This window comes from Leptosomus discolor, chromosome 7, assembly GCF_034619465.1.
Source record: "Leptosomus discolor isolate bLepDis1 chromosome 7, bLepDis1.hap2, whole genome shotgun sequence".
Classification (NCBI taxonomy): Eukaryota; Metazoa; Chordata; class Aves; order Leptosomiformes; family Leptosomidae; genus Leptosomus; species Leptosomus discolor.
Window position 1 is genome coordinate 12,430,121 of NC_141397.1, and position 17,632 is coordinate 12,447,752.

General features: G+C 47.7%; 1 pseudogene; it reads right to left on the reverse strand.

Annotated features, from left to right (window-relative positions):
* Nucleotides 1–764: 764 nt before the first annotated feature.
* LOC147415080 (ankyrin repeat domain-containing protein 26-like) lies at nucleotides 765–14,922 on the reverse strand (annotated as a pseudogene).
* Nucleotides 14,923–17,632: the final 2,710 nt, after the last annotated feature.

The following is a 17,632-nucleotide window of genomic DNA, read 5'->3' on the forward strand; positions in this document are numbered from 1 at the left end:
GGAGCGGGCCGAGGAGCGGGCCGGGGAGGAGGAGGCGGGCGGGGCCCGGCCGGGGCCCAGCGCCCGCCGCGCCACCGCCACCGCCGCCGCCGCCAGCGCCGCCAGCAGCGCCACCGCCGCCAGCTGCCGCGCCGCCATGTCCGCTCTCGGGCAGCCGCCGGCAGAATGAGCCCGAGGGCCGCCGCGTCGCCCGCGCGGGCCCGGTTGCTGCTGACGCCACAGTGGCCGTCACCCGGCAGCGCGGCCGCGCCCTATCGCGCCAGGCGGCCGGGCCGGCAGAGGGCAGCGTCGCCCTGCGGCCCGCTGGCCGCCCGGAGCGGGCGTGGGACGAGGTGCAGTCCATGCCTTGGTAGAGATTTGTTATCCCCTTTTTTCAGTGGAGAACCTCGATCAAAAATGGATGCTTTGTCAACCTTCTCCTTCCTTTTGACAGAGCACCTCCCTCACTCTGAAGTCTGAGCCTGTTTGACCTGGACTGGCTCTCAGCCAATGCGAGACAAAGGCTCTGTAGGCGGACACTCTGTAGGCGAACACTGCTTTGGAAAACATGCCACCTGCCACGAAAGACTCGAAAGGAGATGTTGGGAGTTGCATTTGAAGGGACGTCTGCATCATGACGTAGCAGTAGTTCATCAAGGCACTAGTTTTTAGTGGGACCACCACTACGTCAACACAAAGGAGGGCTCTCATTACGAGGCAGCAAGCCAGGCCCTGGCAAGGTGCAAGCACCGGGTTTTGTTCACTCTAATTGTAAGGTATTGGCCTTACCAGCTGCCACTGCTGCCCAGGTTGCTAATGGCTTCAGCAGGAGAAGAATGAGAAATTTCCGTCGGAAATAAGATGGACGATCGCTGTGGGCTTTTTGCTTTTGACTTGGGTGACAGCGCACAAGGCTGACACTCCATGCTAACCGCTGCTCCACACTGGATGACAAGGGTGGGCACCTGGTTACACAGCTTGTGTCTGGCCTCTGTGGCATTGGGGCATGAGGTAGAGACAATCCTGAGGAGGGGAAGGGTCACGTAGTGGAGCGAGTCTTACACGGTGTGAGAAAGTTGACAGACGTGTGCTTTCCAGGCCCCCAAGCGATGGGTCATCTGTGAGCTTGCTCAGTCAAGCAGTGCACTCCTCCAGCTATTCCCATGGGCTCGTGAAGCTAAAGAAAATTCCTTCTCCCTTCAGAGAGCTCTGCACCAGGTAGTTAAGGCAAATGCTCTAAGAGTAGAGAGAAGTCTCTGTCTATCCTCACCATCGTTTCCAAATCTCATGATACGATGTTATAACGTTCACCATTCTGTGAGGGATGTGCCACCACACTGACGGCTAATTACAGTGCATACTTTGACCAGATGTATTGCAGAGGTTGCAGCATTGCTGCAAAATTAGACAGCTGTGAAGACTTCCTGAGGACTAGTTAACTTTACCTTTTCATGTAATAACACATAGCAGGAACGACAAAAACAAATGCCTCCTACGCATAGTATATGTCCTGCACTGAAGTCTAAAGTGAGAAGTTACGTGATCCTGTTCATATCGTCCCCTTTTTGAAGCATCCCTTTGTTGGTATTAATGTACTAAAACAAGTTCCAGCAAAGAAGCTGCTAGAGGGAGGATCAGTGAAGAAGGAAAAGGTGTCTCGAACCAAAATGTCTGATGGGATTTTGCACTCATCATAAAGTCAAGCATTTTAAAGAAGTCCTAGATACGATACATTAAATTTTAATGAAGAGATTAGCTGGGAACTTCCTATGCCACAGGATGCTTGATCACATTTTCTCTTGTAAAAGAGTGTAGTTACACAGTTCATTATTTAGATGTCAGCATTTTTTGGTCTTTGAGCACTCCTGGAAATTTGTACAACTCTGAGGACCAAAAGTCTTCACCCCTACCACATGCAGTCGTGTACTGTTTTGGCATATTAGACTGTATGGTTTGGAACTATGCATGGATTTGAACTTCAGGCTAAAAAGCATAACCCTGCTTATGGATACTCTTTAGCAGTAGTTGTGAACAGTATTTCCAAATGCTTACCTTAGCCACGTAGGCTTCAACGCTGTTTCTTGATGACAATGCATTCCCGGTAGAGCTTAGGAAGCTTCCTCCTAGATTGAGACTTCTGTTTAGCGCCAAATTGTTGCCAAGATGTCCCAGTTCAGATGAATACAGAACTGGACTTGCAGCCGCACCTCCACTGACAACGCTGCTTGCGATTACGGATTTGCTTCTGTGGTGCTCCTGAAGGAGCTGAGCGTGCACTTCTGCTAGTCTCTCATTAGCTCTGAAACATTCAGAAGCAGAGAAAGAATTATCTTCAGTAGTAACGCTGTCACAACATGAATCTCCAGGTCTTTGACTATTATTCAACTTCTGAAAGTGGAAGGGATGATGAGCATCCAAAAGAAGAACATCGCTTGACCTGAGGTTTTTTGGAGAGCCTGTTTCTAAGAAGTCACAGTACCTGCAAGGAGCAGCAAGAGTTACCCACACTTAGGACTTCTCAGCGTTAGGGCTGTTGTGGATGCAATGTGTTTACATAGCTTCTTCTGAAGGCTGTGTCACCTGCGTAAGAACTCTGGGCCACCCTCCCTTTCCCACAGAAAGCTCAAACCTCAGACACACTGCTAAAATGGAAGCTAAAAGAGATTTGTTTTTTTTATGTCACAGAATCAAAGACTGTTCTCTGAAGGACCTATCCTTATTCCAGCAGAACAGAACGTGAAATTTATCGTTTCTGCCACAGACAGAATAAGAGGAGGAGATTATTAGAGATGGGCAAAAAGGCTGTCTGTTAAAACACCATCAACTTAAACAACACCCTGTTAATGCCATGATCAGTGGTATTACTGCTGGAGCAGTAAAGAGAAACAAATGAGGCAGAAGGGTCTTGAGGTACTTTCCTCACAACTATGCCATTTTATGCTGACATACGTCATGCTGACCAGATGTAGAAAAGGGAGTTTAGGAGGAAAATGCATGAGTAAAAAGTAATATATTATTACAGCTGCAAAAAAGAAAAAGCATGGACTTACCTTTCCAGTTTATTTGCTAGGCAGCTCCTCGTTTTTACTTCCTCCAGGTACAGTTCTTTGTACTTTTCCACTTCTGCCTGTGCCGATTCTCTTTTAAAAACACTGTCTTGTTGCGTATTTTTTATCCTGTCCAGTTCACATTTGAGGTCTCTAATTCTCTCTTTCAGCTGGTTTCCCAGCGATTCGTGATGACTGGCTCTGATTTGTTCTAACCTGTCCTGGGAGGCTGCCTGCACCTGAAGCAGATAATGCACTTCCAGTCACCGCAAAGTAAAAGAGAACTCCTCCAGCCAGTCAACTGCACGTACCTAATTTCAAGGACCTGCCTTTACTTAGCGAGGCAACTGTGCCTCCTCACCATCATCAGCAATGAAAAATAAAATACTAAAAAAATAACCAAGTGTGTAATGGAGACTACAAACACCAGTGAGAAATCCACCTACCTGCAAAAATAGATTGACTTCTTGTAGTTTTTGTCTTATTTCTTGGCCAGCTCGTTCTTCCATCTCTCTTTTATATTGTTCTATCTAGCTGCGATCCACCATGTTAGTCTCCAGATGATGTTTGAGGTTAGCCACCTCGTCTTTCAGCTGGCATTTGCTCTTCTCCAGTTTTTCCTGTTTCCCATGCATGGTGGACAACTGTTCTCGCAAATCCTGATTTTGTGCTTCTACCTGCTTGCGCTTTTTACACTCTGTCTCCAGTTGCTGGGAAAGTTCACCAACCTGTAGACAGCAAAAAAAAAGAAAAAGGAACTCAGAGGGATTTAATATTAGTAAATTCTGTGAAAATCCGTAAAGGGGTTGGCCATGGAGACTGTATTTGTTGTCTGCTGACTCAGAATTAAAACCAATAGATCCCAATGGTCAACCTCAGCTCCATCTTCCTCTTCCCCACTCCAGAAACATAGTTTTTCTATACTTACTGAACATAAAACATGATGTCCTGTCTTTTATTAAAAGAAAAAAAAATAGTGGAGGAACTAGCGTAGTAAAGACTTGAAAAGAGTCTCTAACAGAAAGTAGAAACTTTACACTTATTTGAAACTGCCTAAATGTAATGCACTTCCCTGAGATTCGAAATAACTGTTCCAACAGAAACACAAAAACGCTACCAACTTTTGGACTGAAAATGAGCCGCCGCAAAGGCAGTCGACTCATTCTGCAATACCTTCTAAAAACAAACGTAGCTCTGAAATGTGGCTGCTTTAGCAACAAATCCGAGTAACGAGTGGAGAAGCAGATAAAAGGTTACATGCTGCTAAAACAGCCAGAGCCCCCTCAAAAGCACTTCTGGAAGTCTGCTGCTGGGTCCCCATGACAAGGGAAAGACGGGCTGTGACAGCTACTAGTGAGCAATAAATTGCAGATTTTTTTTCTGCATCACCTCAACTCATCGTGCCCTGGGAAGCAATGACACCGTTTGGAAAAGCAAAACCTGAACTGCCTCCTGGTGAACTCGTGCCTAAGACAGGGCTCAAGGGGGGCTCTTGGGCAGAGCCAGCTTCCTACAGTTGTTCGAGTTACGGTGGCGTTACTTCCCTCTCTTCCAGAGAAGGAACTCATCTGTCAGACGTCGAAGATGCTGCCACAGCCTCTAGCTACAGCCAGGCCTGTGGCGGGCCTCAATGCTCTCAGCCCCGGCCCTCCCCCATGGGCGTGATGTCGTGGTAGGACTGCAGGCCTGCCCGGCCCCATGGACGGGCCTGGTGATCTGCACTCTTGGCGGACCCCGCTGACTGTCACCAGACCTGTTCTGCTCTTCTTGGTGAGGGCATGTGGGACTGCTCCCTGGCCCGCCAGGTCACGGACCCTGCCAGCCTTGCTGTGATGCTTGGCTCGCCCTTCCTCTACAGAACAGCTTACCCTTGATGTGCCCTTGCAGATACTGCTTTGCACATAACGTTTTCATCTTTACCCATGATGGTAACTACGTCACTGTTAGGTACAGTCATCTACTACTGTAACAGTAGAAGGAACGTCAAGTTTCAGTTCAAGTTCAGTTCATTGCTGTTTCAGTTCAAGTATAAAGAATGGAAGATGACTCGGCACTTTTAGTGGCATTCTGTTAAAAAAAAGAAGACAAAAAAAAAGGATGTCTACTGATCTACAGAAAGTTGTCGCCCTTACAGAGTAGATGAAATTCTGGGTCTTACAATGGAAGCCAACATGGTGTCAAGGGCAAACTGTGACAAAACTGCAAAGGTAACATGGATCTCCCAAGTCCAGTCTCCTCTCTCGGCTTTCAATCACAGATCTCCCTGCTGCCCACAACATCCATCCTATCCACCATCTGCCATAGTTTAACCCTAGGAGGCAGCGGAGCACCACAGAGCCAGTTGCTCACTTGCCGCAGCAGGATGGGCGAGAGAATTCTTCCGAAAAATCGCGCTGATGAACACGAGTATCTTTCACACCACACCACAGATAAAAAACACAGCAGCGAGGGAAGAAGGAAATTTACAGCCTTTTTCCTTAAAGGTGGCCTTGCCCTAAAACCAGAAGGGTATGTGTCAGCTGAACTGTGCCTACACAGTCCACCTGAGCTTTTCATCAATTACCTGCACACGAAAAATTCAAAGTCTAGGACAGTCATTCACAGAAGCCATTTGTATACCTGCTGCTGGTGGTGGTCCTCTGCAGCTGCCCGTCTTGTCTCTAAGCCAGTTATCAAGTCTTCCAGGTGGTTATGAACCTACAGAAGCATAAAAAGAAGGAAGAAGACGCTCTCTGATATTGGAGACTGAAGTTTACACCTCATTACCAAAAATAAATATTACATACACCTCGGATGAATATCTTTAATGATACACATTGCAACAAGTGTCTGAAGCAGCACCTGATGTCACAACCGGTCTAAAGCAGACAATAGTTACACCAGCGTATCAGAGTCAAATCCTCACCTTCTAGAGCATTAAGTAGGACTTGCTAAAGTACCATGGGAAAACTCTCAACACCAGAAAGCTGGGGAATGGACCAGGCTGCTTTCCGAGAAGCCTCTATTCAGCAGAACGTAGGAACTGTGCTCCCCCAGGCTCTCCAGGAAAACCTCATCTTAACATTTCCCCACAGATACAGGCAAGTAGGCTCAGGAGCTCACAAAAAGGGAAGTTTATGAGCAGCTTACTGACGTAGAGGCTTGCAGGTCTCTCTGAAAGTCTTTGATACTACTGTTTTGTTGCTGGACTGTAGCTTCCAGTCTGGCGTTTTCATTTTCAAGGCTTAAAAAGAAATACAGCTCTTATTACCACCAGACCATCAATTCTGAAAGGACAGCGTGAAATAACACGATCTAAATTTAGTGAGTATGGTGGTATTAGGTCAACGGTTGGACTTGATGCCCCCAAAGGTCTATTCCAGCCTTCTGATTCTACGATTCTAAACCAAAAGGATCTTTCAAAATCATGAATCAACCTGGTTTGATGCAACAAGGCTATCGTGTTGTTTCCACACAATCCGAGAAAATGACACAGAGACTTTTTTTCACTGTGTTACTCTCTTACCGTTGCACATGTTCTTCCAGCTGTTTAATAGCAGTATTATTCGCAGAAGACACCAACAGGAGGTCCTGCAGTTTCTGGGAAGAAGCTCTTTCGTCTCTTTCCTTATTAGCCAAGGCAGTCTCCAAGTTCCGAACACAATGCTCAGACTGAAGACGCTGCTCTCCAACACCTGCAGCTGTAAAATCACAGTAAGAATCCACATCAGTCAGGTGAGCTTTTCTATAGAGGAGTCAACTGCTGCTGAAGCATTCAAGCACCGCAAATATTTGCACATACCCTCTACCCAAAGAACTAATCATTTCAAGGACATTCCAACCCCACTTCTACTAGCAAACGAACCCCAACTGTGTTACTTCATCATCTTTTATACTGGCCTCTCCCATCCCTCTGCTGATTTCCTACAGGACAGTTCTAAGCACCGACACTGCCCCTCCGAGCCTTCTGGTGACTTGTGACACTCTTTCCACCCACTTGTTTGCTCCTCCATGAAAACAGGCATGAAAAAACTTCATCCTTGGGTATTTCAGAATTCCGAGGCCCCTGACTTCAGTTTCTGTAAGGACACTGCAGTCCCCGCCTCAGAAAAGAGCCTACAGTGCACTTGCAAGATGGCCACTTAAGGATGCCAAACAAGAGCAGGGCCAAAGAAGGGGGAAAAGAAAGGGGTGTGGGGGTGTGTGTGTATATATATATGTGTATATGCATGCGCAGAGTACGCTACAAAAGCTCTCAGAGTGGACAACGTGTTACCTGGGGGCGTGGGAGGGACGTGGAGGCAGCATAAAAAAGCCCAAATGCAGCAGTCCAGTATTTCTACTGTTCTTCAGAAATCAGAGAACCTACTTGGCCAAACCAAATGACATAAACTACAGAAACATCCATTTAATTTGCAAAGCACCTTCGGAAATATAAACCTTTGTCCAAGTAAGGACATAGTGTCCTCACATCAAGGACATGGACACCAAGTTTCTAAAACAGTGAGATTCACTCACCCATCATTAAATCTATCCTGGTGAGGTTTTTTTCGACGATTTTACGAAAACATTCACTCCTACTCTCAACAGCCATGCTTAGATTTCTTTCTACAGTTACAAACATTATGTACCTTAGTTTTAACCTTTTCCAATTCCTTTTGCAAGCGCAGCTTTTCTTCCTCCAGGTCACTGCGGTAGCGCGTGGTAACTTCAAGCGAGGCTTCTGACACAGATTGCTTTTGAAGAGCATCGGCAAGCTCCTGCTGCAGCTGTCTGACCATGCCCTAATGAAACCGTTAAATGCACATGAAAAAAGCTGCAAGAACAAGAACGATGCCTTTACTTTAACCTACTTGGTTATACAATTAGCCTTGTCATTGGATTGAACTCAAAGGTATGAAATTTTGCCTGCCACCAGCAGGCATCTGCACAGACAATGACTTCCACTTTCTCAGCTGAGCAGCTCCAAACTATCAACAGCTCTTCATGAAGACTTCTGTTTCCTAATAAATCAAAAAGGCTCGAGTATTATTCTTTTCAGAACAATACACAAGCACACACCGCAGTCATGTATTTTTTGTACCCAAACCCAAAGCAATCTGTTGCGATGTAAGAGCCATAGTTTGACTGCAGCTATTGGCAAGTGAAGAATAAGGTGCTTATCTGACACATGCAGGTATTTACCTCACTCAAAGAGTCTGGATTTGCTATGAAGGAGGAAATGTAATTTTAAATCACAATTCAAATCTAGTCATCAAGGGAGACAAACCTTCTACCCGTGTCTAAATACTTATTTGCCAGAAAGTAAAGGAAGAGCAGAGAAAACGCATAAGGCAACTTTTAAATCATTGCTCTACCTGGAACTGGTAGAGAACTTGATCATTAGAAGAAGACCCTACCTAATCCTAGGAACTTACATAATAATGCATTCTCCCATTACCTATAGCTTTTTCAACTGCTACCTATTCCTCACTACCCCCGCCTTTATTCTCTTCCTCCCTTTTTCTTGACAGAAGCCATCTACCTACAGAAATAGGAGCAACATTGGTTCATGCATGTTTGAGCAACATAAAATTATGCCGGTGTTCTGCATAAGAGCATGGTTCATACTGATGTGTGGTGTGAATCTGCAGAAAGAGAGTTTAACTGATTTCCGCATTAGCCTTCAGTCCTGCTAATTAGTCTTTCACAGAGCCACAAAGAAAGAACACATTTAAATATGGCTACACATGATAAAACAGAGAAGAGAAAGCTTAGGTCAGTGTCTGAAATGATCTTCACGAGGAACAGGCAGGCCCCGTAGACCCCCAAAACACATACATAAATTAACACCTGCACACTGCTAATACCCTTCGGTTTTGATAGCAACTTATGGAGAAGTGATGGTTTTTTTCTCCGTAGGAGCTTAAAAACCATCCCCCGTCACTTCACTTTCCTGCATCTTCATTTCTCAGCCCTTGCATATTGGATGGTTCTTCCTTTTATACCACTCTTATTTGTGTCATCAGTGCAATACATACGTAAAACCCATGAAATACAAAAACCATTCTAAAGGGCATAAAATGGACTAAGGAAAAGAGATGAAAGAAGCTCTACAGAAGAATCACCTTTCTCGATCAAAGCTTAGACTTGGATATCTTTTCTCTGTTCTTTGCTCAGGTCTGAGCAGTAGCACCCTTTTTGCCAAAACCTTCCACAAAGCCAAGAGAAACACAACAAACCAGAACAAATCAGCATTCCTTGGTTCCACACATATAACCTATACCTGGTCCGTTTCGAACAGAAAATAATTTCCAGAACAGAAAGAACAATTTAAAGGTTTTCAAAGTGGATACGCTACCTCGCTTTCTACTTTGTCCATCTCAGATTTAAAGACTTGTTCTCTCAAAGCAGTACACTTGGCATTTAATTCCTTCTTTCTCTCTCCCACTACGCAAACTTTCTTTTCAGTATCAGTTCTGAGTTTGTTGAACATATCATTAAACCGGTCCTGCACATCGCGCACTGCTTTCTCTTTGATGATCCCCTGGTTCTGCACATCTTCCAGTTGCTGACGAAGCAAAAGGTTTTCGCTCTGGAGCTGGGCCAATCGCTCCTGCATGGATTCCTGCTTTAGTACAAATTTGCTTACTTGATCTTTCAAAGTTGTGGAGCGTGATCTCGTTGCTTTGCCTGAGCCTGGGCTTGACTTAATTCCTTTTGTGCCATTTCTAAGAGCAATGTTTTTTCCCTGAGCGTTTGTTTCAACCGGTGAAGCTCGTTTTCTAGACTATTAGCTTTGCTTTCAGCTTTACTCAGCTGCTGAGACAAGCTCTTGTTGGTTTCTTGCACATCAGAGAGGTCGTGATGGAGCTTCTCTTGCAAGCGAAGCCGTTCATCACATTCTCTCTGAAACATTCGTTCAACGTCAGTTTTCGATGACTGGTGACATTCAAGTTCTTGCACAGCAACGTTCAGGCGGGAACGAAATGATTCCATTTCTGTCCCTAGTCTGTCTTTGCTTTCTTTCATCTCCTCAAGTTTGGAAGCCAGCACTGGAGATTCCGTCATTAGTAAGTTCAGCTGTCCGTTGTACTGAAAAACTGTTTGTGTTAAGGCTTCCTCTTTCAGTTTAAGTTCCTTTTTGGGATCTTCAATTTTTTCTTTCAAGGCCTCATTTTCCTCTAAATATTCTCCTTCTTCCTCCTGGTGCCTAAGTCTTACTTGATCAAGTTCTAGCCTTAGCATAGCAATCTCATCTTGTAGTAACTGGGTTTTGTGCAACAGGTCCTTTTCTCTCTCAGTGTCGGATTCCTGAATGACAGGGAACAGGAATAAATAGCCAGTTGGGAAATGAATCTACAAAACCACTTCAGCATCAAACGGCGTTTTAACATTTCTCACACTGAAGCGTGGCTTCAAAGAGGAGAGTGAAATTTCAGGTAATACATAAGCTACTGTATGAACCCGTGCACGTGTACAATGTACACACACAGCGCAAGTGTAACATACCCTTACAGAGCAAACGAACATCCCACAGACACAACGCCTTTTTTTTTTTTTTTTTAAGACAGCAACCAAATAATGAAACTACTTAAAATATCTCAAGTATAAAGCTTTGAAAATAACTGTGTTTTAGCGTATGTGCATGCTTTAAAACATTCCCTTGGAGGTTAATTTAGCCCTGTTACAACTCTGGTAAGAAACAGGGCTAAAAAAGGGTATTTTCCTTCTCATGCCATCTTTCATCTTCTATCAGTTGTCAAGTATCTTCTTAACACGGATCCTTTCTCTAAGCTGTACAACTTCATCATCCCTGGAATGCAGTAGCCTTGGCATGATCTGGCAAAGAAAAAAACCCACCTGACCACCAAAAACCCCAGCCCACTGGTGAACCAACTGTTCTCAACTACCCTCAAAATTTGGCAATAGTTATCCAATGCTTCTTCCATGAACAAAGCACCTCCTTCTTTAGGCATACTGGAATACGATGCCATTGAAAAGAATCAGCCAGTAAGAATACAAGCCTTTAACTCACTATTTAATATACCTGTTGCAGGAGCTTTCTCGGTGTTAACCACTCCATCGCTAAATCCCTTGAGCGTAACTCAAGTTGCTGTTTCTCCTCTATCTCTTTACAATACGCATCTTCTTTCCTTCTTAGTTTTTCTCTTGTTTTTCTCTTAGTTTTTCTCTTTTCCTCTTCCCGCTTCAAAGTAAATCTAGGATTTAACAGAATATTTGAGAAAATAAAGCACCGATATAAAAACTAGATATTCCACATTATGAACTTGCCAAGTTCATATTTTTACTGTAATTTTTACTTTTTAAAGAATTCTAAATTCATTCCATTAACCATGATATCAGTTGCACAAGACAGGGTATAAATCGCTGAGTGATTGCTTGAATTTGCGCACAGTTATGTACACCTATTGTTACGTTAAAGTTCAAGACAGCTTGACTTCTCCTCAGAGATACCTCTTCACCATGCTAAAAAGCCCTACCTCTCACAGTCTTTCTGCAGCTCGGAGCTTGTTCTCAGTTCTTCGCACAGATGCACATTGTCTACGTGTGTCTGCACCGCCAGCCTCCTCACTAGCTGTCCTGCACTGTCGCACATTCAAAATAGAAAAGATACATGACACACACATGACATAGGAACAATATCTACGTGCAGTATATGCATCTAGTGTTCTCCACAGAGAAGCTGCTCTACATCCCTGTCGCTTCCTGCATGACCCCCAAAGGACAAGGCACTCAGCGCCTGAATGGCAGGGGGTAACAGAAAAAGCCGAGGATGCAAGAACTCCACAAAATGTGGACATGGTTCTCCGGGGTGTTGGCTCGGTGTCTGGAGAATGTTGTGGGCTCACCCCTTCCAAGAGTTCAGCCTTTTCCCTGTCACTCTGAGCAACACGCTTTTCCAGGTGGGATCTTGACTTCAACTGCTCTTCCCACGTGCTGTGCGAGTCCTTTGGTGTCAGAGCCAGCACTTTCTGCTTTTGCATCTGTGAAAGCAACAGCGGCAAAAGAAAAAATTGAGGTGACCGGAAAGACAACGCTGCAAGTGACAGCAGTAACTGAAATGGAAACAGGCCTAAGCTCTCCTCTCCCCATGCAAGATCTAGGGTTAAGGTTAAGGCGGAGTGTAAAACACACCTCGGGAAACACAACCAAGAAGAGCAATTGAAGCTGCTGGAAAGAAAAAACACTCTACAGTGCCAAGGTGAGGTTACAGCTTTGGGGGCTAAGACGACATGCACACGCACAGACAAAATCACCCTGCAACTTTCTTCCAAAGGTCCTCCAGCGTTCATAATGATACGTAGTGCATAATATAATCACTCCTCTAGTGCCCACTACAGAAACTGCCCTAACCCCACGGCTTCTTAACACCCCAGCTTCCTGTGGACCCCCTGTCTGCTCGCTGGCAGGGCAGCATGAGAAACAGAGAAGGCCTTGACACTGTGCAAGTACTGCTCAGCAGTAACTAAATCAATCAACCCTGTGTTGCTAACACTCTTTTCATCACAAATTCAAGCCCCAGACAAGCTCCCATGAAGAAAACGAACGAGTGACAAATCCTTACCTTTTAGAGCATTAAGTAGGACTTGCTAAAGTAGCATGGGAAAACTCTCAACACCAGAAAGCTGGGGAATGGACCAGGCTGCTTTCCGAGCAGCCTCTATTCAGCAGAACGTAGGAACTGAGCTCCCCTAGGCTCTCCAGGAAAACCTCGTCTTAATATTTCCCTACAGATACAGGCAACTAGGCTCAGGAGCTCACAAAAAGGCAAGTTTATGAGCAGCTTACTGAGGCAGAGGCTTGCAGGTCTCTCTGAAGGGCTTCGATCCTACTGCTTTGTTGCTGGACTGTAGCTTCCAGTCTGGCGTTTTCATTTTCAAGGCTTAAAAAGAAATACAGCTCGTATTACCACCAGAGCACCAATTCTGAAAGAACAGCGTGAAATAACATAATCTAAACCAAAAGCATCTTTCAAAATCTTGTATCAACTTCCTGTGATGCTGTTGTTTCCACACAATCCCAGAAAGCAACACAGAGACTTTGCTTCACTGTGTTACTCTCTTACCGTTGCACGTGTTCATTCAGTTGTTTAATAGGAGTATTAGTCCCAGAAGATGCCAACAGGGGGTCCTGCAGTTTCTGGGAAGAAGCTCTTTCTTCTCTTTCCTTATTAGCCAAGGCAGTCTCCAAGTCCCGAACATAATGCTCAGACTGAAGACGCTGCTCTTCCAACTCCTGCAGCTGTAAAATCACAGTAAGAATCCACATCAGCCAGGTGAGCTTTTCTATAGAGGAGTCAACTGCTGCTGAAGCATTCAAGCACCGCAAATATCTGCACATACCCTCTACTCAAAGAACTAATCATTTCAAAGATACTCCAACCCCACTTCTACTAGCAAACGAACCCCACCTGTGTTACTTCATCACCTTTTATACTGGCCTCTCCCATCCCTCTGCTGATTTCCTCCAGGACAGTTCTAAGCAGTGACACTGCCCCTCCTAGCCTTCTGGTGACTCGTGAAACTCTTGCTACCCACTTGTTTGTTCCTCCATGAAAAACAGGAATTAAAAAGTTCATCTTTGTCCTAAAGTGGCTTCACAGCTCCCTCATAAGGGGATTTAAGTTGATTGCTATTTCAGAACGCCGAGGCCCCTGACTTCAGTTTTTGTAAGAACACTACAAAAGGCGGTCCCTGCCTCAGAAAAGAGCTTACAGTGCACTTGCAAGATGGCTGCTTAAGGATGCCAAACAACAGCAGGGCCAAAGGGGGAAAATAGAGGGTGAGATGCTGCTTTGGGCATACACTGCAAACACCCCACCTACAAACAAGCCGAAGGTTTGACTGGCTTCAAGAATGATGACAGAGGATCGTTGTTAACTTCCTTAGATCTCTCTCCTCCTGGCTCCCAGAACACTATGTTGTCCTTTTTCATGACGTTCAGGAAGAAAGTGCCACCCACAGGATTATGACAGAAAGTGACAGGCTTTCCATACCTCAGCTTCAACGCTGTCCAATTCCTTTTGCAAGCACAGTGTGTCCTTCTCCAGGTCACTCTGGTAGCACACAGCAACGTCCAGTGAAGCTTGTGACCTCAATTGCTTTTTAAGAGCATTGACAAGCTTCTGCTGCAGCTGTGTGACCCAGTCCTAAAGAAATGTTGTTACATGAGCACAAAGAATTCGATAAGAACATGTGAATATGAGGTGGGCTTTTACTTAGCTTCCATAACTAGATCAGCCTTCAGAGTGAATTCAAAGATAAGAAATGTTGCCGGCTACCAGCAGGCACCTCTCATTTAATGCACAGTCGGTAAGCCCCACTTAGAAGAGCGTAACGTATTCCACATACCTTCATCGGTGGCGATCTCTCAAAATTGTCATCAAGGTTCAGCTGGCCATCCCCTTGTACTAGAAAGCTGACGACATCCGCATGCCTGTTGGCACCAGTGAGATGCAGAGGTGTCCTAAAAATTAAACGTACGAGCTCAACAGAGACGACAAAAGAACCAAAGCTGTGTTGCCTCCCAGCCCTGGGACCCTGCCCAGGGTCTGCTCCTCCTGCCTCCTGCTGCTGCTGCTGCAGTCCTGCACTGGTCACCCATAGGGCAGAAGAGAACTGGCGATGCCTGAACCTCCCGCAGCAACAGCTGCCAGAAGCAACCAAGGTGTCCATCAGCGGCCTACAGCCCCTCACCTCTTCCCCTGGTCTTGCCGGTCAATGCCGACTCTCTTCAGCCAGCAGCGCCAGCAGCTGAGCCAGGCCAGGTCGCTGCGGGCAGCCGTATGGCGCAGCCTGCCCAGGTCCTCCTCCTGGAGCTCGTAGGCGCTGGCGGCAGTGGCGGCAGCAGCGCAGGGCTGGCCAGAAGTGGTGCCGGAGGGCGACTGCTGCTGCTTCTTGCCGAAGAGCCCCATGACCCTCTGCATGCTGCGGCGCGTGGTGCAGTGCACGGTGTGGCGCGGGCACGGCCACGCTGGGAGCGACCCGCAGCAGGAGGCACCCAGCGGGCTCTTCTGGGCACCGGACAAGGCCAAGGATGAGGGCGAGGGCCAGGGTGAGGGCAAGGGCGAGGAGAGGCCCAAGGGAGACGAGCTCGGCCCGAGCAGTGGCCGCGGCCTGGAGCCCCTGAGGCGAGGGCAGGGAGGCACCGACGCTGCCAGCCCGGGAGGTGCTGCCGCTCCCCCGGCGGCGGCAGCAGCACGGAGTGTCTGCTGGGCTCGCCAGCAGACGGCGGGCAGCCCCGTGCCTGCGCAACGCTTGGGGCGAGCAGGCTCTTTGGCGTCACATGGGGTCGTTGGTGTGACGCCGCCGTGCGGGGTCGGGTGGGTCCCTGCCGGGCCCTGGCGGGCGGGAGCGAGGGCGGCCTGGGGCGCGGCGCGGGGCTTGAGAGGGCTGCCGGGGGCCCCGGGGCGAGGGGGCTGCACCCACGCAACTGGGTCCCCCGGGTGAGGGGCACGGGCTGTGCCCGCCTGGCCGAAAGCTGCAGCAGCGGCTGGAGCAGCTGGGCCTCGCCCGCTCCTGGTGTCCCTCGGCGCATGGCCAGGGTGCCAGGACGAGGCGGGGTGGGGTCAGAGCCCAGCTGGGGCAGGCAGAGCCCACGGGAGCTCATGGCAGATGCCCACTAATTGCCCCGCCTGCCGCGCTGGAGCTCTAGCACGATGCGCTTTCCTCCAACGAAAAGGCGGCCTGAACTTCCTGCAGTGTGGCAGAAATCAAGGGCCCCATCTCGCTGTGCTGGTGGCTGCTGCTCCCCGCCCCTGCACAGGATCCCAGAACAGCTGAAGTGCTCTGGTCCAAGTCCTCTCCTCAAGCGGGGCCAAGTAGAGCCAGTTGTCCAGGACTATGTCCAGCTGGCTTTTGAATGTCTCCAAGCATGGAGACTCCACAACCTTCCTGGGCACCCTGTGCCACTGCTCTGTCACCCTCACGGTAAAAATGTGTTTCCTGATGTTCAGAGGGAACATCCTGTGTTGCAGTTTATGCCCGTTGTCTCTTGTCCTATTGCTGTGCACCACTGGAAAAAGCTTTGGTCCTTCCTGTCACGGTCCACTCAGTGGACTCGTGATGGTTCGTTTGCTATGATCTCAAAGTGCAAAATTAAGGCGACCACGCCAAAGGGGTTTGCTTCAATCAAACAGTGAAACTTATTGGTCGCCCGTAAACTGGCGTGCATTAGGTAAAGAGTGTGAAAGGAAAGTAAAAAGAGCAAAGAGATTGATAGCTACCGCCACGGGTCCAAGGCGTCTATGGTCCCGGATCCAGGCAGCATCCCGCCGGTCCTAATGATCATCATGATCCTTGGTGGGGAAAGCTTCCAAAGTTCGGTTGCTGAGGAGCCATCTTTTATGCCAGGTAACACACCTTGCTCCTCCTCTGTATCTCGGCTTCTTCTTGGCTCCATCAATGCTGATCAGTCTTTCTTGACAGCAGTTATGTGGTCCACCTGGTCAGCTCAGGCTCCTCTCTGCTACCAGAGAACGGCACGGCACTCTTCGTGCCATGCAGCTCTCCCTCCTGGGGTGTTCGTACCGCATTCCGTTCTCGGGATCAGCAACTGTGTCTCAGGCAGGCCGCTGCAGACTCATGCCAAGATGTTAGCCTAACTTTTGGGGTACCTTATTGTCCATATCCCTGATGACAAGGTTCACAGAATCACAGAAGGTTAGGGGTTGGAAGGGACCTCGAAAGATCATCTAGTCCAACCCCCCTCCCAGAGCAGGACTGCCTAGAATAGATCACACAGGAACGCGTCCAGGTGGGTTTTGCATGTCTCCAGAGGAGACTCCACAACCTCTCTGGGCAGCCTGTTCCAGGGCTCTGTCACCCTCACAGTGAAAAAGTTTGTCCTTTTTTTAAGGTGGAACCTCCTATGCTCCAGCTTGCAGCCATTGCCCCTTGTCCTGTCACCGGACATCACCGAGAAGAGCCTGGCTCCATCCTCCTGACACCGCCCTTGACATATTTATAAACATTGATGAGGTCACCCCTCAGGCTCCTCTTCTCCGAGCTAAAGAGACCCAGCTGCCTCAGCCTTTCATCATAAGGGAGATGTTCCACCCCCTGAATCATCTTTGTGGCTTTGCGCTGGACTCTTTCAAGCAGTTCCCCGCCCTTGAACCGAGAGGCCCAGAACTGGACACACTATTCCAGATGCAGTCTCACCAAGGCAGAGTAGAGGGGGAGGAGAACCTCTCTCGAGCTACTGACCACACCCCTTCTAAGACACCCTAGGATGCCATTTTCTGCCTTGGCCACGAGGGCACATTGCTGGCTCATGATCACCCTACTGTCCACCAGGACCCCCAGGTCCCTTTCCCCTACGCTACTCTCTAACAGGTCAGTCCCCAACCCCAAGTGGTACAACACTTGCCCTTGTATTTCTTTACGTTTCTCCGTGCCCAGCTCTCCAGCCTGTCCAGGTCTCTCTGAATGGCAGCACATCCTTCTGGTGTGTCAGCCACTCCTCCCAGTTTCCTGTCATCAGCAAACTTGCTGACAGTGCGCTCTGTTCCCTCGTCCAGGTCACTGATGAATATATTGAATAGTACTGGTCCCAGTACTGACCCCTGAGGGACTCCACTAGATACAGGCCTCCAACGAGACTCTGTCCCATTGACCACAACT